Consider the following 24,093-nt stretch of genomic DNA (forward strand, 5'->3'; position numbering starts at 1 on the left):
TTTCTTTGTTACCCCCACCAGCTCCATCCCACTACCAGTATTATCCTTTAACAGGGCCAGAATAATTTCTAACATCTAGATCAAAGAGACAAACCTGCCAACAGGTAATGTGAATTGTAGGGGGGAAGCTTTTAGACTATCCAGCTGAACCCCATTATATTGCAGAGGAGGAAATCCCCAAGGCTTGGGGAGATGAAGTGACCCACTGACCCCTGCATAGTTGGTAGAGGAGGGCTGCCAAGTTTGAGTCTGTGAACTGTGATTGGATCTCTTAAAACACTTGTTAAAATTACTTGTACAGTGAAATTAGCCAAAATCAGACCTATTCTTTTTTTTAATTTTTTTAATTAATTATTTATTTTTTTTATTAGTTGGAGGCTAATTACTTCACAACATTTCAGTGGGTTTTGTCATACATTGACATGAATCAGCCATAGAATTGCCATAGAAGATGTTGCTGTAAAGGAAACTTCTCCGTGGTTTTAACTGACAGAAGAGGCTGAGGAAACTCAGGGGAAGGGTTCGACATTGAGTTTTACTCTTGGAATAGCTGTTCTGGCACGGGATTCCCAAATGAAGAATGTGATCCTTTTCCTCCCAATTTTTAAAGCGTACAGAGTGACGCTGTGTAACTGGGATAGTTAGCTAAACACACGTCTTCATTTGCTCAGCTTTTTCATTTGTGGAGGGGGAATGATGGTAGCATGCAGCCCAGAAGACTGTGATGAGAATTAAGTAACGTAAAGTATGTAAATGATTTAGCAGCGTGCCAGACACATAGAACACTTGGTAAATGTCTTGTGGTTGCATTGTTTCTGCTGCTATTGCTGCTTTCTGCTTAACTTGGCACACAGTGTTTCAAATAATTATAATGCCAAGGCAAAGGGAAGTGAAGGAGGCATTTGTTTTAGTAAATATATTCTGACGTAAATTCAATTTTATTCTACTTCCATCCTGGTTGAAAACAGTTGCATTAAAAGTTTGTTGCATTTTCATATCTATTTTAGTGCTTCAACTGAACTTTATGCAGAATATGTTTAAGAGTCTCTGTACACAATAATATTATAATTTGGCCAAAGTGTAAACTAAGTCAAGTTTGTTAATGGAAGAATCTTGTTTAGACTTCAAGTCTTTTCAGCCCTAATCTTCTTCTCCTTCCTAGACCACAGAGATAACCAGAACAGTATCTTCATTTAAGCCCCCAACTAAAGTTTTTCAGCTTCTAGCAAACTTTTCTTCCAGTCCACTCAGTTGATCTGCCTGCCCTCCCCAACCTCCCCCAGCCCATTTCCATTTTTCTTGACTTCAGGCCCTGCCACTTGATGAAGGCAAAATGTTTTCCCTACCAATTAGTTTAGAGGAAACCTCTCATGTTTGATACTGCAGCAGACAATGTTTCATTATGCTCTCCTGATTTGAACAGAGACATTGCTGTTCCTGAAGGCAGCCAAAGCACAGTCTGAAGGGTAAAGTTACTGAGTTACAGCCCAGAAACGGAGGCCACAAGGGAGGCAAGACTCCACTGAGAAAATGCATCAGCAATGTGGGTACAGAGGAATGCTTAAGAAAAGATTTTATGATCAGGACCAATAGATGTGTATGTGTTTTATGAATAAGAATATGTGTATTCATGCTCTGAAAGTGCTTCTAAACTTCTGGCTGAAAGGTGCTCTTAAGATTGTCTCTTGGGGCTGTCCCTGGAATAATATGCCATTTTACATGCAGGAAATGGTGAGTCAGTTTCCTCAGGCTCCCACACACCACTGGGAAGTTGTACCTTCATTGTTTAAGACCCTGTAGGTTCTGCTTTATAGCAGTTCTGCAGCAGAGGAACCTAAAACCAGTTAGCTCACATCCTCCATGTCTAAAATACATAGACTATCATCAATTACAAAATATGTACATATAGTTTCTCTTTGGGGGTAAGGAGTTCAAAGTGATAAACAGACAAAAGGCTAGGAGAAGAACATTCCAAGTGGGAGGGATCTGGTAATGGAAAGGCCTTAAGACAAGAGGCATCATGGCTGTTGGAAGGTCAACTGTTGGCAGCAAATAGATGAAAACAAAATTGATGAGCTACAGTTTCATCTGAAGTATCTTGGGTTCCAGGTGAAATTCCATCCAAGCAAAAAGTCTGGCTTAAGTTGGGGAAGCATTTTTTGGAAGGAATTACCAAACACCTCCTACCATAGGAGAATGTTAACATATTCTTTCTCCAGCCTTGATTTTATGAGAGGCTATTAGATATGTAATTAACATACAGCCAAGGTAAGTATATGACTTTATTAATACAACTTTGAATATTTTGGTATTGCCTGATCTGATGGTTTTCTTTATCCTGTTATAGTATTTCAGAGAAGTATATGCTTTATGGTAAAAGACAACAAATAAAAATTAAATCGAATGACATGACCATATAGCTATGAATTTCTATTGCCAACCAGAACTTTACTATTAAAATTGTTATTAAAGGATGAGATCTCTAGTTCAAAAAAGAGAGTCTAGCTTGATGTACACTTTCAGCTTGTATTATGTACATTTGTCTCTATAATTTACGTATTCTACCAAGTTCTTTTATGAAACTGGAACTCTTGTCTCCATCTTCATTCTTCCACTACTCTTTAAAATGCCCCAGTATTCCTCAAACTTTGAGTTTGTTGCTATTACTGTTAAAAATGACACTAATATAAGAATAACTTGTAATTGCAATATGTCATTCAATATTCATGATAACACTGAAAATGAGGCATGGTGGGGTTTATCCTTTCCATCATATAGGTAGAGGCCTTGAGGCTTAGAGATACTAAGAGACAAGGAAGTAGCATAGCATGCTTCCTTGTGATGTTCCTGTGATGTGACATTATGGCCATTCAATTTCTTTGAATGTCCTGAGTATTTCTTTCCAGAGCCACCCCCCTCTCCACTCCCATCTGGGTTCCTAAGTTACATTACTCTTCTTGGCCAAGCTTCAACTTGCAGTAGAATACTTACCTTACCTCTCCTCCTTCTAATTTTTTTTTTCAATAATCCACACCACCCTGGTCTTCTACATTGAAATCAAATAATGAAGCTTTTAAATTAAAATGGGGAGCATTATCCTCCATGTCATGTACTATGTTTCAGCTTATTTGTCTACCTAATTTTGTTACTTTGACACCGTTGTCTTTCATGTTGATTGTCTCTTCCAGTCTGTGTCATCCTTGAACTTGAGACTATAAGTTAGCAAGGCTCTAAAGGAAAGAGAAGCAAGATTTTTCCAGCAGACACTGAGGTAGTGCATTTCCAAGTCTGTGAGCTCTAGAAGGACACTATACCAAAGTTAGGTACCTGGAGACACAAGGCCTCCTTAAAAATATAGACAAAATGAGTACCTCCCAATTTTGCCAAGGTTCATCTTTGCCAAACCCTGAGAAGCCTTGCCCGCTTTCATTCTGGGGAGATTAAGCTGCATTTCTGGAGAAAGGCAGAACCCTTTAACTTCATCCCCAGTGCTACACATTTACCCCATGAATGCAAAAACATCTTAGCCACACCAACTATGTTTCTACTTTCAAAAATAGGATGTTCCTATTCACGGGCTCCAGAGATATGACTCAAGAGTCCCTTTATCCATGTGCAGTGCATGGCACATTCCCAGGAGCTGGGAATACAGCAAGGAAAAGGCAGACCTTTTTCTACCTGACAGAAAACAGTAAACGTTCTAAGAGGCACTGCCAATCCATGTTGTTTGAGGAAACTGAGCTTTCCTCTGACTATTCCCATTTGCCTCTTATTAAGGTGCTTTGGCAATTAGATTTTCCAAGTTGTCTTTTCATGGAAAAGTCTGCTATGAGCCTAAGATGTAATTTCATTATCTTGCTTTAAATTCTATTTATACTAGATGATGAACTTGCTATATTTGAAGTTTGGAAAGTTTGGAGGTGAGAGGTAATTAACAAATTCCTGCAACTCTTATCTCCCCTGAAATAGGACAGATTTACCCATCTTGAAAGCAATTTCAGTTGTCAAAACATTGGCCTTCTTCATCGTTTTTGGATCTGAACAGCCATCACAATTTGGCAAGCAGTCCCTACCTACCTGGCAGGAAGTTATATTTAGTCCTGTGTGAAACTTTATTTTCCAGTTCCAGACATACCCAACCCATGCTGTGAAGTTCCAATACTCACACTTCCAAATAAAGGGAGTTTCTGGAATTCTTCTGTGGCCAATAGATGTTCTGACAGAGGTTCTCACTGAATCCAGAATAATCCGACACAGCTAGCCTTCAACTACTCACAGACAGTCTATTGTTGTTTGGCCAAATTAAACAGTTTTATTCTTTGTCATTCTTTGGCTTGTCCGTCAGTCTAACCAGTGTCCAAAATGAGACTCTGGACATTTAAAATCACATGATCAGATATAAAAAAAAAGGACTGAAGAATTTTGAAGTGAGACTCCAATTGTGTTTGCTCTGTTGTGTTAATGCAACATGCAATCATATTTAGAAATCTGATGTGACCCTGGCATTCAACCCAAATGCCTGACTTGTGTAGGAATCCAGGACTTGTTCCCATACTTTCCTTTCATGTAGGCATGCTCTGTTCCTAAACATTCTTGAGTAGTCTAGATGTCACAATATTGATGAAGTCCCAGCTTCTTCTCCTCTTCCAATCTTCCTTCCTTAATGCCTGTGTAATCTTGGAAAAAGTAATCAACATTTCTGACCTTCAGATCCCTCATTGGTTATACAAAGATAATGCATTTTCTTCTGCATCTGTCTTTGAAAACTGTTGGGAAGAATGAATGATTCCAAAAGATGCATTTAAACGCCAATGTTGGGTAGACTAGGTACTTAGTCAATGTAGGATGGTTGAATAGGTAAATGGGTGAATGGATGAGATAAATATATAAAGGAAAACATTTTGTACACTATAAAGTAAGCCACAGCAGTAGTGCTCATTCTAATAAAGCTAAACTATGGGACTTGTCAAAGCCCTTTATGTTCACAGTGATTTTGCATGAAGGGAACTCTAGGTGGAACATTTCATGGGATTTCTTAGAAAACACACTAGCTAACTGTGATCAGGTCAGTCAATGACTGTGTAACAAACTGTTGAGTGGGATTTGCCTGTTGCTCCAAAATCATTACTAGAACTCAGAGCTGTAAAGAATCATTGAGTATCCAAAGCATCTATATAGAGCTATGTCAGATCCTCTGGATGCAATGTTTAAAATTAGAAGTGGGCAGTTTTTACCTGTCAAATTCAGATAATAAATATTTGGGATTTTGTGCACTGTACAGTCCCCATTGCACCTACTCAACTCTGCAAAAGCTGAAAGCTGCTGCAAACTATACATCAATTAAATAGTGAAGCTGTGTGCTAATAAAACTTTATTTACAAAAGCAAGTGGCATATTGAATTTGACCCAAGGGCTAAAGTTCTCTGCTCCTATACTAGAGAATCTTGCTGCTGGAATGTTTAAGAGAAATCTCATTGGAATTTTATCATTATTATCAAAAATTATTTTTGTTATGGAAAAACATTGCAATATATAAAAACAGGAAGAAAAATTGCTAACATACTCAATCACTATTAAATTAGTGTATTTTCTTTTAGTTATTAGTAAGTTGTTTTATATACTATGAACCTGCTATTTAAGTATTTTTATATTCTGCTTTTATCCTTAACATGACAGTATGGGTTATAAACTTTTAATGTGCTACTTTAAACTTTTTATTGGCATTATTTTAAATAGCTGTCTAATACTTCATGGAATAAATGTGATAACTTGAAACTGCATAAGCAGCTATTCTTCCTCTGTTAACTATTTAGGTTGTTTTCCATTATTTACTTTTGGAGAGGATACCACAGAAGCACATTTATATAGATTTTCCCTGTGTTTTCAGTTATTTCCATAGGTTAGATCTTAAGAAATGGAATTACTGATAAAGGTTTGGAACAGTTGAAGACTCTTATTATTAATACATATTGCTAAATGACTTTTTAAAGGGTCATTTTTATCTGTTTTCCCAATAGTAACATATAAGCAAGTTTATTTTAATGACCACTTAGCATCACTAGGGCTTATCATTAAAAGGAAAAATAAAATTATGTTCCATCTTGTAAGAAATAGCATCATTGCTTTATGTTTTTTTGTTGGACATTTTTTAATGTTTATTATTCTTTTTTTTAAACTTTCCTTCTTGGTACTTGCATATTCACAATAAAACCATTTTCCAGCATGATAATTAATGCCAGGTATAACCATAAGATGAGAGATAGTTTCTTAATAAAAATAAGGGCTATAATTGTTGCATGTTTACCATGTGCCAGACATTTATATAAATAATTGTCTTTGTGTCAGTAATTTTATTTCAACTTCACAGTATAGTGTCTGGGTCTTTTCTTTTAGGGATATCAATCTACATTGTCCCATATGGACTGATGGCACTGAAAACAAAGTTCAAAAAAGAGGTTTTGTTTGCATTTGCCCTGTAGGCATCTCTGCTTCCCACCTGCCCCACCTCTCCAACCCATCCCCAATAAGCACTAGCCTGTATTTATTAAGTGCTTATAAATGCAGGGAATTGTGCAAGATACTTTACCTATATTATCTCAGTTAACTCTCACAATAACTCCATAATGTGGTTATTTTTTTTCCTGTTTTACCAATAAAGCACCCAAGGTTCTGGGCAACGAAATAGCTTTTCTTAATCAGTGTGACCAGTAAGTGGGGTAGGTGGGAACACAGGCGTGCCCGCCATTAAACACTGCTGTCATCTGACAGAGATGCCCTCTGGCATCTCCCCCATTTTCCCAGGTCCTGTTTTTTTGGCTCTGTATCCTTCTTACTCTGTTGCTTATGCATTTGTTTGGGGATCCTAGCGAATACCTCTTTGACTCATTCTAAAATGACTCTTTTTTGCTCTGCCATCTAGTTTTGTCACAAATATGCTTTTCACACACAGACACACATGTTCATGTGTAAGAAGACAAGCGTTTTGTTCTAGAGTGCTTTCCAGGATAGGAAAGTCTGGGCTTCAAATTGTAAGCTCCTTTTATGTGGAACTCAGTTTTTTTTTGTTTTTTTTTTGCCATATGGTGATGCAATATTTTATTTAGTTTGTCCATTAGGAAATATTTTTATAGTAAAACTATAAAATCTTGTAATAAATGCTTGATATTGCTCCACATACAATTCAGGTTTTGGTGTAAAGTTCTTTGACTACAAGAAAGAGCATTTGATTTACTTCACTAATAGGAATCTCTCTTAGTGCTGGAGTGGCCTCTTCCTGGTATTCCTTCTGCTGTTGATTTTTGGCATAGTTACCTGTGATTGTTTGAATGGGACTAAGTAGAGAGAGATACTCATCATGTTTATTCCAGCTAAGAGCATGTAACTGATTCCTGAATATTCATTGGAAAGACTGAAGCTGAAACTCCAATACTTTGGTCACCTGAAGAGAAGAACTGACTTATCTGAAAAGACCCTGATGCTGGGAAAGATTGAAGGCGGGAGGAGAAGGGAAGGACAGTGGATGAGATGGTTGGATGGCATCACCGACTCAGTGGACATGGAGTTTGAGTAAACTCCGGGAGTTGGTGATGGACAGGGAGACCTGGCGTTCTGTAGTCCACGGGGTCACAAAGAGTCAGACACGACTGAGCAACTGAACTGAACTGAACGGAACGGAACCGATGACTGCGGAAATGAGGAGGTACCCAAGCAGTGCAACAGCTCAATACTTTTGAGGCTGATAGGTAAGCCTAAGGAGTTTAGCCAAGAGATACGAATAAAAGCCCACACAAAATACACTGTGAAGCCAGATTGGGAGCTTACAAAAAGAACAAAGCCATAAATTGCTCTTTCTGGTAATGGTGACGGTGAATTTTCCACCATTTTCCCTGTGACTTGAGATAATCTTTGGTCCTCCTTGCACCTGCTCCTGGAACTCAATTTTTAATGTTTTAGTGTCTGAATTCTTTCACTGAAGGAGCTCTGGATTTTTTTTTTTTTTAATTCCATTAAATACCACCTTCCTGTCAGTGTGCAGTGTTATTTCTTCTAATTTACATAAGTAAGATGAACCCGGATTTTAAATTTACCATCACTGAGTCTTATTGTTAAAAGGAAAAAACAATCTGTATTGAATTATATTTAAAAAATGGTATCATTGTTTTAATTTACAGATCAGATCACCCAATTTTAATAAGAGTGGCATTCTGCTTTACATGTGTCAGGGACTTCACAGACAAATCTCTTTTTTCTCTAAGCAAATAAGCTTCAAACAAATTGTACTGCAAATCCCTACCCTTCCTATCTCCTTTCATGTTCTTCTTAATTCCCATTTGAACCAGGTAAGGAACCACATATTTGAATATCATTTATGAGTTAGGTTTAGAATGTGGTTGTGGTTTGTTCTTAGAAAAACTGCCTAATCTGGAAAGGTGCACTTTTGTAGTATGTATTTACCTACTAGTTCAAAGGGACTATTTCTTGTTTCAATCTAGTCTGTTTTCAGAGTCTGGGTGGTATTGAACTAGTACGGGTTCCTCATCTAAAATAGGGTGTAGCTGAAGGTAAATGACTTGGATATCCCAAAAGGTTAGTGATGGTCCCTCATGTGACTCTCATCTCCCCCTTGATCCTGTGTTTTTAGACACTCAGCCTGGACCACAAGGTGCAAAGAGCTGTGCGCTTACCCAGTTCTTCAGAGTATGCTCTTTAAACATCTGTCCCATCTCTGATTTAATGCCATCAAAGGGGATCAGGATGCCTTAGCAAGACCATCCTATGTCTGTGTAAGTCAAGTGCTAGGAATCACCCCTGTCTTTCAGTGAAGGTGGTTCCCTTTGTAGTTCTCGCTCTTGTGTGTTTCTTTTGAACTCTGCATACTGCCAGGATAAATTAACTAATAGCAAATATTGTCAATGGTCTGTCTTAAAGAGAGAAAGCTAGAGATGTTTGTGTAGAAGTTGTAAAATTGGAACAAAAAAATAACCACCTTAAAATCACCATTTCATCATTTGATCAGCACTTTCTAATGAAATGGTGAAGTGTTTCTCTGGGTTGCATGCCATCAGTTGTCAAGCTGTTGGTTTATATCATGGCCCTATCCAAACTAGGCTAAAGTCTCCCTAGGCCTCAGCATTGGTAGGTCTGTGTTCCCAAGTTCATCTCCCTGGGCATTTTGAGAAGCCCTGCACTGAGGGATCTCTGCCTGGATCAAGAGCACTAGTCCCAGTGTGTCTGCAGCATAATAGCATCTACCTAGATTGGAGAGAGCCTCTCAGGAAGTGAGATTAACATACAAAGGCAGGGAGTTACACAGTTACTACCTCATTTTTGTAACAACATTGTGAAAGGTACCCAGGATTTATCTCAAGTTCAAGGAGCCAGGAACAAGGGCCATAGATTACACCGATATTTTAAATACAAGAATCTTTAGGACGTTTAAGGCAATCACTGCTGCACCCATGTGACTTTGCTTTGCAATTCCAAATAATGTATGATTCTTCCATAGAGACAATTTTTCTGGCGGTGGAGAACAGTAGACAGCTCACTAGACTTGGAATTGAATGCCTCTAGGTTTCAGTCTTGCTTGTGCCTCTTACAAGCCTTATCTACTTGGGAAAATCCTATAATCTGTTTTACCTTGTTTTCCTCTTGGGAATAATAATACATGACTGGCAGATTATTGTGTGAGGCTAGTACTCTTGCCTGGAAAATCCCATGGACCGAGGAGCCTGGTAGGTTGCAGTCCATGGGGTCACTAAGAGTCGGACACAACTGAGTGACTTCACTTTCACTTTTCACTTTCATGCATTGGAGAAGGAAATGGCAACCCACTCCAGTGTTCTTGCCTTGAGAATCCCAGGGACGGGGGAGCCTGGTGGACAGCCATCTATGGGGTCGCACAGAGTCGGACACGACTGAAGCGACTTAGCAGCAGCAGCAGCAGCAACAACATTCTGAAGTATGTGAATTTTCAAAGCAGCGCTCTTAGAAAATAAAGTATATTCATAGTATGTCCTACTTGCCTGTCTTTCCTTTTTACTCCCCCCTTTCCTTCTTCTTTCTCTCTTTTCTTCATTTTTAACCCTTATATATTTCTTCCATGCAAAGTCTGGTTATCAGTGAAATCTGCCCTTTTCTGCCAAGCACAGACTTGCTTCAGAAAGCTGATATGAATCCTGCAATGTGGTAAAGTTGTGTGTCATGGGTTAGGGATGGGCAAAATGCAGAATGGAAAGTAAATAGAAATGTCCTTTGAGATTGTGAACATGCAGTGACATCTTTGGAGACCAAGAAGAAGTCATGAGTTTGGGCTGCAGATTTATAATCCAGTTCTCAGCAGAGTACTTGTTGAGCTCTACCCCTGCCTTGTCCCGTTCATTCATGACTCACTTCTAACGCATTTGTTCTCAAACTGTGATCCCTGGACCAGTAGCATCAGCATCACCTGGGAATTTTAATTAGAGAGGCTGATTTGGGGGCCCCGCTCCATACCCACTAAATCAGAAATTTGGGGAGTGGGTCCCAGTTATCCATGTTGTAAAGTGCCCTCTAAGTGATGCTGGTGAACACTCAGATTCAAGAACCACTGCCCTTCACCATCCACAGCTCAGGTTGCCCTTCCTGCATCAAAATGGGAACTGTAGTGCAGGAACTTGACTCTGGATTGTCAGAGCTTTTCAGATAGGTCTCATACCGTGTGAACCATAGGTTAGCTAACTATATTCACTCCCCCAGGCTATGACTCTGATATGGGTGAAGGATGTTGATTCATCTGACATGAATCTGCAAATGCTTCTCCAATGAACACTTTTGAAATATCTGAGCTAAATAAACATTTGCAATGAACCCACACTTTTTCACTTGGCCTCTTTCATCAAGTCCCTATCAAAATCTTCTCTTGGACAGTGCTCAAAGGAAATTATGAAGACAAGACAGGCTTATACCTCCTGCTTCCCAGGTCACAGGATTCATGAATTCTGAGAACCATACAGCGGCATATTTTTCATAGCCATCACCCTTTCCTGAAAACATTTAGAGCAAATATTCCTTCTTCAAAACAAATGGATATAGGCCATGTTAATGCCATGGCTGTCCTGTAATGAATCAGAAATTTTTATTTGTAAATCAGAATATCAGAATTGACATTGGTTCCTATAAAAGATACTGTTGATTTTCTACTCCACATCCCCAAATTCACCACTGAGTTCACCTGAAACTGACAAGTTCTCACTCTAGGTACTTTTCCATTCTCAGACAAGGCAGCCTTAAAATGCCAGGGGCAGCTCTCACACAGTGAGAGAACAGAACCTGTAGATAAATATCCCAGCTGCCCTGTCTCTTGGCAGATTGTTTCTGAACTGCATTTTACAGGATTACTGAGATGATCTCCAGAAAGACTGAGTACCAGAGGCCCACAGTGGACACACTTATTGCTTTGCCTTTCTTCTCCTATCTCACTTTTCCCATTCCCTCTGTTATTTGGGGTCAAATTCCAAATAAACTCACTGCTCCAGGTTTTTGTTATAAGATCTGTTTCAGGAACTCATAAGAAGATGATGAGGGTGATCTGTTCAAGGTTGTACATTTGTTCAAGTTAAGGAAAACCAGGATCCATTCTTTTTCTTTTATATTGAAAAGAAAGACCATGATCTTGTATTGAATTTAGTACTTAACTCTATTGTTGCCAGCATCCCCCTAGAACTTAGCATTGTGCAAATACTGAATACATAAGAGGTGACTGAGACTTATCTGATAGATCAGTAGTTATTGGATTCTTTCTCTCCCTGAATCTGCCAACTTTTTGTGTAGCAAGTTACTTTCACAGTGCACTTTTCATAAATCCTATTAGTATGGATTTTCCCATCATCTGAATAGCATAGGAAGAACATAATGCCTGATATAATGTAATAAGTTCTTAATTTGTTGAATGAATAAGTAAATCATGTAGTACATTTCAGAATAGAATATAGGGACCTAAACTTTTGAATCCCATCAAAGGTCACATTACTGGTTATTAATAACCAGGGCAGGACTAAAAGCCCATCTCCTTCAGACTTTATCTAGTAGTTTGATTATTCCATCTCATAAGGCCCATTAAGGTCAAGTGTTTTTCTAATATTTTTTAATCACTGGAAAAAATATATCATTTAGAGCAATCTGTTATTATGGGTACTATTCAAACAATGTAGTTATCCAGAACAAATTTAGAGAAAGCTAGTTTGAGTTTTTGCACAAATCAGTTCTTTTGGCAGCTGAATGTAAAAGGTGTAATGATTGATACAGTGAGAACTTTGGCTGGATTATGACCATAATACAACTCCAAGCAAGAATCTTCTAGAAGGTATAGCAATCCCCAAGCTGCACCATTCTGAAATGGTCATAGTATCTTATGACACTCTTTTATCTATCAGTCAATAGTCATGTTTTGGAAATTTATTATGTGTGGGTCCCTAGGTGAGGTGCTACTCAGAAAATATGTAGGATGAGTCTTTTCCAATAAGGAGGTGATAAATTCCCTTATGTCCATTTTTTTTTCCATCTTCTACCACCACCCCAAACATAAGCCATCAGCTTAATGTAAGACACCAACTATGTTATGTATATGATTGAAACAGCTCCTGACCTGGTGTTTGCCTTATATTTTTGGTAAATACCCTTTACTGAGATATGAAACTTCTCTTTTGTGTTTTTAGGTTTGTCATGAATGGATATTAAAATATCAATAAGTATTCTCCATCTATTAAGATAATCATAGGGTTTTTCCCTTTAATCTATTAATATGATATAGTATTTAATTAATCTTCTAATGTTAAATCAGCTTTGATTTCCTGAAAAAAATAAGCTCATCATGATACATATATGATATTATATACTATTGAATTAGGTTGACATCTTTTGTTTAGTTTTTGCACTTATTTACGCTCATGAGTGACACAGCTTATAATTTTTCTTTATTCTTTTAGTTTTGTTGTGTCATTATCAAGATTATCCTAGGCCTTTATTTTTTTTATATATTTTTAAATATTCTGAAGAAACTGTTTAAGATTAAAAGTATTTGTTCCTTGAATATTTGGTAAAATTTATCCACATAAGCAACTGACCTGTTGTTTTCTTTGTAATGAGATTTTAAACTATGGCTTTGATTTCTTTAATGTTTATAGAAGTAATTAACTTTTCTGCTTGTTGCATAAGGTTTTATAAACTCTGTAGAGATATGTCTTTTTTATCTATGCATTTATAGGGATATATTATAGGAGTTTTATCTATGAATATTTTAAGGATGTGTCTATTTCATCTGGACTGTAATGTTTATTAATATATAGCTGTTCTTAATATTCCCATTATCTTTTAAATCTCTTTAATAACTGCATTTGTATCCTCTTGTCTTAGTCCATTAAGGTTGCTATAACAAAATACTATAGACTGAGTAGCTTATTAAAAAAATGAAATGTATTTCTCACAGTTTTTGATGCTGGAAATTTGAGATCAAGGTGCCAGCAAGGTCAGGTGAGGGCCCTCTTCTGGGTCAGAGGCTTCTCATTGTATCTTTATGTCTTAGAAGGGACAAGGGAGCCCTCTGGCTTCTCTTGCATAAGAGTACTAATCTCAATCATAAGAGTTCTGACCTCATGACCTGATCACTTCAAAGGACCCACTTTTTAATGCCATCACCTTGAAAATTAGAATTTTAACATATAAATTTGAGGGGACAGGCATTCCCCTTTTCACTTTTGACCAATTTTTGCTAGGTGTTTCTTCATTTTATTAGTTTTTTTTTTTTTTTTTAATGATTCACCTTTGAGTTTGTTGAGTCCCGTTCTTATTTACAAACTTCCTAATTGACTATGCCAAAATTTCCTAGGGAGTAACCTAGGAATCTCCTTCTGTGCAAGGAGTGAGGAAAGAATAACTGGACGAAGGGAGACACTCAGAAACAATTCCAGCTTCGCCAGAGGCTCCACCATCTCCATAGGGAGCTAACGTGGTCCTTCAGGGTCATAGTGCACTGGACCAAAATGGCTGGGTGTAGGTACTCTGTAGTCATCTGCCCAAGAAGGTGCATGACCTTGGGTGAAGCACCTCTCTGCAGTGTAGATAGCCATATTCCCAGGAAATATATCTTTCCTTGAACCGTCACTTCATTGACACATCTTTATTATTTTCTTTCTTTACTTTTTCCATTTTCTTTCTAGACTCTTGAATTAGATATCTAAGTTGTTAGCTTTCTACTGTTTCTCTTTTCTAGTACAAGCATTTTGAGCTGAAGTTTCCTTTGAATGCTGCTTTAGCTGCATCCAACAAGTTTTGTCGTGTAATATCTTTATTGGTAGTAGTATCAGTTCAGTAGATCAGTAGTATCAGTATTTATGAGTTAATTAAATGTGGGTTTCTAAATATCCATGCATATATGATTTTGTAGTCATATTTTTATTACTTCTTATTTAATAGAATTTTCAGTAGGTCCCCTAGTTTGTAGATAAACTGGTGGTTTTGAAATGGAAACCTATTCACATCAGTTCGAGGATTAAAACTCCATAAAGTCTCCCTATTGCCTATAAATTGAAGTCTAAAGTATTTAATGAAATTTAAAAGCTCTTCCTGATAGGACTTATTCTTACCTCTACCCCACCACTCCTACACCCTCTTGCTATAATTTAGCCCCACTTTTCTTTAATTTTCTCTATCTGGGTTGATCTTGATTATTGTCTCTCCACATATCATGCCCTCTTTTACCTAGCTTAACCTTCAGGTATATTCTTTTTATTTCCACCTTTTCAAATTCTACTCTTAGCAGCTCTGCATAGATGAGATACTTTCCCTATGTATTTCCATGGTTCTTGCCACCCCTCAGTCCTAACCACCCTGTATTTAAATTGCTTATTCAATGAGCTACATGTTTTGTTAAATTGTAAACTTCAGGAGGACAAGAACCAAATATAAGTCTCTACTGTACTTTTAATTCACTACCTGATATATGTAGGTATTCAGTAATTATTTGTCAAATAATAGTGACAATAACCATCAATTATTAGATAATTACCATTTTTCCAGAAATTATGCAGAGATTAGTGTGGTCAGCAGGATCTTGGTCTCCCTTAATATCCATGTTTAGAACCTGTGGAAATCTTGTGTCACATGGCAAGAAAGTTTTAAGGTTGCAGATGGAATTAAAGTTGTTAAATGTTTGATTTGAGTGGGGAGATAGTCTTGTATCATCTGGGTGGATCCAATATAATCACAAGGGTATTTATAAGTGAAAAAGGTAGGCAGGAGAGGCAGTGTCAGAGGGCTGGAGAAAGACTCAAACAGCCATTGCTGGCTTTGAAGATGGAAGGGGGCCATAAGCCAAGGAATATGGGCAACCTCTAGAAATTGGAGAAGGCAAAGAGCTCGACTGTCTCCTAAAGCTTCAAAAACTATGCATCACCATCAACATCTTGGTTTTAGCTGAATAAGGCCATTTCAGCTTTTTAACCTTCAGAATTATAAAATAAGAACACGTTTAATAGAGTTATGCCTTAAAGTTACATGGAAAACAAAACTACTAATAATTAACTTGGAAATTTAGCTGATCAAGTTTCCAAGCAAAATGTTGAAAGTTTAACTTTGTTTCATCTTGCTGCTCATATTAAAATGTGGGGGAAAGGAGAGAGAGAGAGATTGCTGGAAGACTCTTAATGAAACAGGTTCCAGGACTTGGTGATTTGGGACATTCTCAGCCCATCTACTTATGTAACAGAGCTTATAGAATGATCTAGTGGGTGGAAGAGTAATACAGAGAAATTCAAATTGTTGTGTAAAATTGCCATAAGGAATTTTAACTTCAAGAGAGTCCAAGTAGATAGATTAAAGGGACCCAGAAAGATGAGGAATGTGGAAATTAAACTAGAAAAGCAAAACAGTGGGAAGTCGTACACTGAGGAGACGTAGTAGCCAGTAACAAGTTCCCCAGAGCTGGAACGACCCAGAGATGGAGAAAACGAGGCAGCTAAGAGCCCACTTTAAGCTGTCTATTGTGGTCGGTTTTCATTACAATCCCGAAGAAAGGCAATGACAAAGCATGTTCAAACTACTGCACAATTGCACTCATCTCACACGCTAGCAAAGTAATGCTCAAAATTCTCCAAGTCAGGCTTCAACAGTACGTGAACTGAAAACTTCCAGATGTTCAAGCTGGATTTAGAGAAGGCAGATAAAACAGAGATCAAACAGATCAAATCTGTTGGATCAAAGAAAAAGCCAGAGAGTTCCAGAAAAACATATCCTTCTGCTTTATTGACTACGCCAAAGTCTTTGACTGTGTGGATCATAACAAACTGTAGAAAATTCTTCAAGAGATGTAAGTGCCAGACCACCTGACCTGCCTGCTGAGAAATCTGCATGCAGGTCCAGAAGAAACAGTTAGAACTAGACATGGAACAAATAAATACTGGTTCCAAATAAGGAAAGGAGTACATCAAGGTTATATATTGTCACCTTGCTTATTTAATGTATATGCAGAGTACATCATGTGAAATGCTGAGCTGGATGAAGCACAAGCTGGAATCAAGATTGCCAGGAGAAATAGCAATAACCTCAGATATGCAGATGACACCACACTTATGGCAGAAAGTGAATAAGGCCTAAACAGCCTCTTGATGAAAGTGAAAGAGGAGAGTGAAAAAATTGGCTTAAAGCTCAACATTCAGAAAACGAAGATCACGGCATCTGGTCCCATCACTTCATGGCAAATAGATGGGGAAACAATGGAAACAGCGACAGATTTTATTTTCTTGGGCTCCAAAATCACTGTAGATGGTGACTGCAGTCATGAAATTAAAAGATGCTTGCTCCTTGGAAGAAAAGTTATGACCAACCTAGACAGCATATTATAAAGCAGAGACACTACTTTGTCAACAAAGGTCCATCTAGTCATGTATGGATGTGAGAGTTGGAGTATAAAGAAAGTATAAAGTATATAAAGAAAGAAAGTATAAAGAAAGCTGAGCACCAAAAAATTGATGCTTTTGAACTATGGTGTTGGAGAAGACTCTTGAAAGTCCTTTGGACTGCAAGGAGATCCAACCAGTCCATCCTGAAGGAGATCAGTCCTGGGTGTTCATTGGAAGGACTGATGCTGAAACTGAAACTCCAATACTTTGGTCACCTGATGCAAAGTACTGACTCATTGGAAAAGCCCCTGTTGCTGGGAAAGGTTGAAGGCAGGAGGAAAAGGGGATGACAAAGGATGAGATGGCTGGATGGCATCACCAACTCAATGGTCATGAGTTTGAGCAAGATTTGGGAGTTGGTGATGGACAGGGAAGCCTGGCGTGCTGCAGTCCATGGACTCACAAAGAGTCAGACATGACTGAGTGACTGATCTGGCTGAAATTGCCTACATTAAGTTGTCTATTGTGGTGACCTGTGAGATGTTTCCTGTTTCTATGTCTACTGCACTAAAACATCAGTTAAACCTCTTGAGAGGAGGAGCATTTAAATTCTACAGGACCTAAACGGGATATCATTAGAAAGAGGTAAGACCGAGCAGAAGAAGAGGAAAAAAAAAAAAAAATAGAAAATGGGACAAAGGTGATTAGAAGTGTAATTTCTGAAGGCATAATCAACCCTTGACGGCCCAAGAAATAGTTGGAGAAGGATGGAGAGAACTTTGGCTTTCTATATCTGTGAGACATCAAGTCTTGAATTAATTTTATTTAATGCAATAAAAGACAGGAGGACCTCAGTAACCTGAAATATTGGCACTTGACATCTGAATCCACTAAGAAAATCACATCAGAAACCAGCATTTTGTTTTATTTGCTTCACTATCAAGAAAAATAAAACAACAATGGTGCCATCTGGAATACTCCATTCCCATTTCTCATTATTTTTCCAAGTAGAACTTAATCTCAAGACCTTCTCTAAGTGGCGAGAAGGAAACTTATGCAATCCAGAGATGATGTAGCATGACATAAACAAGTAAATTGTTCAGTTGCTCTGGCCTTGACATTTGCTGCAATGAGATCGCTTTACTCCAAGGTTACTGAAGGCTTGGACTAATATGACTCATTCAGAACCATGTGGTTAGAGAAATAGTTGTCCACACTAAGTGTTTGAATTCCTGAGACAGACAGGATAGTGTTTTCCCATCTCAATGCAGAACTATTCATGCCAGAATTGAACATCACCAGCAATTATGTGACTTTTTCCTTGGTCAGCCAATTTTCCCCTTAGCTCTGGAAAGTTTATTTTCCTCCATGTGGTGCATTTTAGAGAAGAATGAAATTTAAATTCTTCTTTCAAGACTTTGTTTCAGTCAGTATGTGTCTCTATTTCTCCCTCTTTCTGTCTCTCTAAAATATAAAACAATGGCATTAAGGAATGTTTCTAGCAAGAAGACATTGTCTCACCATCTTAATGCTACTATCTTTGTTTATTTGTATCTCAGTGCTTGAATTTAATCCCATTTTACTTATTTTCAGTATATGATTTGCTATTTTAACATTGTGTTGCAAACATTTCCTCATGATTGCATAGTCTTCATGACGATTTTCCTTAAACTATATAGTCTACCATAATTTGTAAGCTACTTAGAACCTTCAGTTTGAGGTATTAGATATAATGCTACAACAGACTACTTAATACTCTTTTTGTTTCTTGCTGTAGAATAATGTCCTTAGCATGAATTGATTGGGATACAATAGTTGGTTCATTGCTTTAATGTGTCTTTTAAACTCATATCACCTACTGTTCTTGACTTTAATATACAGATATTAAAATAAACAAATGAAAATAACCCACATTCTCCTCTTGCAGTCCTTCCCCCAGCATACAGATGCCTTGAAATGATCTTGGGTTTGCCAGTCTTAATGTCAATAACAATGGTAAATTTTTAATATAATATACTCAACTCAGAGGACATATTCCCTTCAATATCGGAAACACTACTCTATCCAGAGACATCTTTCTTTCCTGCTTTTACTTTTAATATGCAAGCTGGAATGATTGGTATTTTGTCTTTAGTAGTATTTTGATATTGGTATTTGGTATTTTGACTAGTCATTAGTCATTGGTAGTCATTAGTAGTGTTATTAGTAGTGATGTTCCTGTAGAATTCATATCATTTCCAAAATCACTGTGCCATTGCATTTACTATTGGGGAGCTCACATAACAAAATGTTACAGAAAAACAACTGTTAAGTAATGGAGACCTTTTAAAGCTCTACCCCAGGAAACAGGATGTTTGGTAAGTGCAAAGATAACTTAAAGCTGAAGTCATCTTTCCAGCTCTGTTGGTTGTCTGAGATATACTTGTTGTCCAGAAATACATCCTTTGATGGCTCTGACTAAGCCTAGAGGGATCAAACATTAAGACTAGGTATTGGAGGAATAGTTACTGAGAGATTAGAATGGGGCCCTCTCTGCAAATGTAATGAAGTATTAGATATTTGAAATGGTCAGTTGTTTGTCCTTCTTTTAATAGATTTTTTTTCTTTTTCTATAGATTTTTAAAGGTTGACATCAACTCATAATGGTTAAACACGTCTTCTGTAGTTCTCTCAGCAACATATTTTCCAAGCAATCTCATCCTGATATCTGTTCCCAGAAGACTTAGCACTATTTCAATTACTGCTGATTTAACTTGTCCCTTATATTCACTGTAAGCTGCCTGAGGGTACATAGTTTGTATTATTTTTTTTAATTAGGGCCACATATGTGCCTTAGCACATAGCAAACCCTAGAAATAACTGTTGAATGTATGAATGAGAAGTTGGCAGTGACAGTACTTACCTTTATGGGTTACATCATGCACAGTATATTTTCAAATGAATTTGATAAACACCCAGGCTACAACTTTTTAATGTTTCTAAGTTAAAAACCAAAAATAGAACAAATGCTTCCTGCCTTTCAGTTCAGGAGACATAAGAGATGTGGGTTTGATCCCTGAGTAGGGATGATCCCATGGAAATGGGGAATGCACTCAAGTATCCTTACTTGAAAAATTCCATGGACAGAGGAGCCTGGCGGGCTGCAGTCCATGAGGTTGCAAAGAATTCAGTTCAGTTCAGTTCAGTTGCTCAGTTGTGTCTGACTCTTTGCCACCCCATGAACCGAGGCACGCTAGGCCTCCGTGTCCATCACCGATTCCCAGAGTCCACCCAAACCCATGTCCATTGAGTCAGTAATGCCATCCAACCATCTCATCCTCTGTTGTCCCCTTCTCCTCCTGCTCTCAATCTTTCCCTGAATCAGGGTTTTTTCCAATAAGTCAGCTCTTCCCATCAGGTGGCCAAAGTTTTGAAATTTCAGCTTCGGCATCAGTCCTTCCAAAGAACACCCAGGACTGATCTCCTTTAGGATGGACTGGCTGGATCTCCTTGCAGTCCAAGGGACTTTCAAGAATCTTCTCCAACACCATAGTTCAAAAACATCAATTCTTCGGCACACTCAGCTTTCTTTATAGTCCAACTCTCACGTCCATACATGACCACTGGAAAAACCATAACCTTGACTAGACGGAACTTTGTTGGCAAAGTAGTGTCTCTGCTTTTTAATATGCTGTCTAGGTTGGTCATAACTTTCCTTCCAAGGAGCAAGCATCTTTTAATTTCCTGGCTGTAGTCACCATCTGTAGTGATTGTGAAGCCCAAGAAAATAAAGTCTGTCACTGTTTCCATTCTTTCCCCATGCATTTGCCATGAAGTGATGGGACCAGATGCCATGATCTTAGTTTTCTGAATGTTGAGTTTTAAGCCAACTTTTTCACTCTCCTCTTTCACTTTCATCAAGAGGCTGTTTAGGTCTTATTCACTTTCTGCCATAAGTGTGGTGTCATCTGCATATCTGAGATTATTGATATTTCTCCCAGCACTCTTGATTCCATCTTGTGCTTCCTCCAGCCCAGTGTTTCTCATGATGTACTCTGCATATAAGTTAAATAAATTTGGTGACAGTATGCAGCCTTGAAGTACTCCTTTTCCTATTTGGAACCAGTCTGTTGTTCCATGTCCAGTTCTAACTCTTGCTTCCTGACCTGCATACAGATTTCTCAAGAGGCATGACTAAAGTGACTTAGCATGCAAGCACAATAGGGAAGAGATTTTTGTCTATTGCTTCATCTCTGCAACAGCCTGGCACAAGGTTGATGCTCAATATATATTTTTAAATACATAAAAGGATTTCATCATGCCCATTAATGCTATTAATGGCACTTTAGGTACTTTTTTCCTTCATTATTTCCTTTATTGGTTTTCAGGAAAACAAATATTTAGAGGAAGCATAACATATTGCTGGAGAAGGAAATGGCAACCCTCTCCAGTATTCTTGCCTGGAAAATCTCATGGACAGAGGAGCCTGGTGGACTATAGTCCACGGGGTTGAAAAGAGTTGGACAAGACTAAGCACATGCACACAACATAACATATTGCTGTTAATTATTTTATGAGGTGGAGTGGTGTGGTAGAAAGATGTATGGATATAATGAAAGTCAGTATTTCACAGCTGTTAGAAGTATAGCCCTGAAATCAGACTAACCCAGCAAGATTCTTGGTACTACCGCTTATTAACTGTGTGTCTTGATGCATATCAATTATTGTCTCATCAAGTTATTGCATATACAGCAAGGACAATAGCAGCCATATATCAGAAAGTTGTCAACAGGATTCAGTTGAAAGATACTAATAAAGTGGTAGTTCACAGAACACAGCAAGTACTCAAAAGAAAAAGGTTACAAGTTTTCTGTAATGCATTAATTTACTTTCAGCATGAACAAATGTTTTCAACCATTATGTTGTTCCATCTCTTGTAAACTCTGTCATGATTGTCTGTGTGGAGAATCTAAAAGAATTGACAAAAAACTCACTTTTGTAGCTAATAAGTGATTATATAATGTAAAAACTGCAGGATAAAAGGCTAGTATGCAAACACCTATCACTTTCCTACAATTCATTGTGAAAAGTGGAATTTGAAACTAAAAACACATTATAATTTACATTAACAACCTCCCAAAGTTGAAATATTTAGGTACAAATCTAAGAATATATGTACAAAATCTATATGAGGAAAACTACAAAACCCCGATGAGAGCTACCAAAGAAAAAATAATAAAATAAATGAAAGGCTATTCCATGTTCATGGAGAGGAAGACTCAAATATCAAGATGTAATGTCTTCCTAAACTCAGCTATATATTTAAAGACATCCTAATTAAAATACCAGAAAACTATTTTGTGGATATCAGCTGTTTGATTGCAAAGTTTACATGAAGAGGCAAAAACCCAGAATAACCTAACTAGATACTGAAGAAGAGCCCAGAAGACGGATACTCTCTGACTTCAGGACTTATTACAAAGCTATAGTAATGAAAACAGTGTGGTATTGATGAAATAGATCAATGTATCAGAATGAAAATTCCAAAACAGACCCACATCAATACAATCAACTGGTCTTTGACAAGGGATAAAAGGCAATACAGTGGAGTAAGGTACTATTTTCAATAAATGGTTCTGGAACAACTTAACATTTACATTAAATAAAGAAATAAATATAATTTTGACAGACTTTATATATTTCAAAAAATTAGCTCAAATGTAGACCCAAATATAAAATTCAAAATTATAGAAGTTCTATAAGATTAGCTCAGACTGCTGGAACAAAATACTGTAGATTTGAAAGACAGTTATTCATCATAGAGGCTGGAATGTCCATGACTAGCTGCCAGCATATTTAGTTCCTAGAGAGGGTCTTCTTCCTGACTTGCAGACAGCTGCCTTCTTGCTCTTTGCTCACATGTTAGAGAGAGAAAGGGAGACATGGTCTCTTTTCCTCTTCGTATAAAGACACTAATCCCATTATGGAAGTCCAAACTCTCATGACCTGATCTAAACCTAATTAATTTCCAAAGGCCCAAACTCCAAATATATTAGGGATCAGGACTTCAGTATACAAATTTTTTTAGGGTAAAGAAGTATTTGGTTTATACAGCATATAGGAGAAAAACCTAATGGACCTTGGGTATTTAGATGACTTTTCAGATACAACACCGAAGAAATGACTTATGAAAAAAATAATTGATAAGCTGGAATTCATTGAAATTCGAAGCTTCTGCCCTATGAAACACAATGTCAAGATAATCAGAAGACACTGACTGGGAGAAAATAATTGCAAAAGACACAACAATAAATAACTGTTATCCAAAATATACAAAAATTTCTAAAATTTGACAATAATGAAATAAAAACTGATTTAAAAAATGGGCTAAAGATCCTAATAGGCACCTCACCAAAGAAGACATACAGATGACAAGGAAGCATATGAAAAGATGCTTGACATCATATGTCATTAGGGTATTGTAAGTTAAAACAACAATGAGGTAACTCTACGTATCTCTTAGAGTGAGTGAAACGCAAAACACTGGCAACCTTGGATGCTGGCAAAGATATGAGGCTACAAGAACTCTCGTTCATTTCCAATGGGAACACAATAGTTTGTGCAGCCACTCTGAAAAATAGTTTGACAGTTTCTTGCAAAACTACCTGTACTTTTACCATACAGCAGTGGTTCACTTTTGTATTTACCGAAAAGGATTGAACACTTCTATCCACACAAAAATACTCGGCTATTTATAACAGCTTTATTCATCATTGCCAGAGCCTGAAAGCAACCAAGATGTACTGCAGTAAGTGAATGGGTAAATAAACTGATATATCCAGGCAATGGAAAATTATTCAGAGCTAAAAGAGTTATCAAGCCACTAGAAGACATGGAGGAAACTTACATGCATATTACTAAGTGAAAAGCCTTTTTACTGGATGATTCCAATTAAATTACATTTTGTATAAGGCAAAACCAGGGAGACAGTATAAAGATCAGTAGTTTCCATGGTTTAACAGGGAGGGAAGGATGAATAGAGCATAGAGGGTTTATAGAACAGTGAAACCATTCTATATAATATTGTAATAATGGATATATTTCATTATATATTTGTCAAAACTCATAAAATGTACAACACCAAGAGTGAAGTCTCATGCAAACTGTGGACTTTGGACAATAATGACATGTCACTGTAGGTTTATGGCTTTTAACAAATGTACTGCTGTGGTGATAATGTTGA

The 24,093-nt window shown here is 37.4% G+C and overlaps 1 pseudogene; it reads right to left on the reverse strand.

The window, feature by feature from the left end:
- Positions 1 to 7,180: 7,180 nt before the first annotated feature.
- On the reverse strand, positions 7,181 to 7,881 carry LOC136144747 (phosphatidylinositol N-acetylglucosaminyltransferase subunit P-like; annotated as a pseudogene).
- Between the last annotated feature and the right edge of the window lie 16,212 nt (positions 7,882 to 24,093).

The sequence above is a fragment of the Muntiacus reevesi genome, chromosome 12 (genome assembly GCF_963930625.1).
Source record: "Muntiacus reevesi chromosome 12, mMunRee1.1, whole genome shotgun sequence".
In the NCBI taxonomy this organism is placed as follows: Eukaryota; Metazoa; Chordata; class Mammalia; order Artiodactyla; family Cervidae; genus Muntiacus; species Muntiacus reevesi.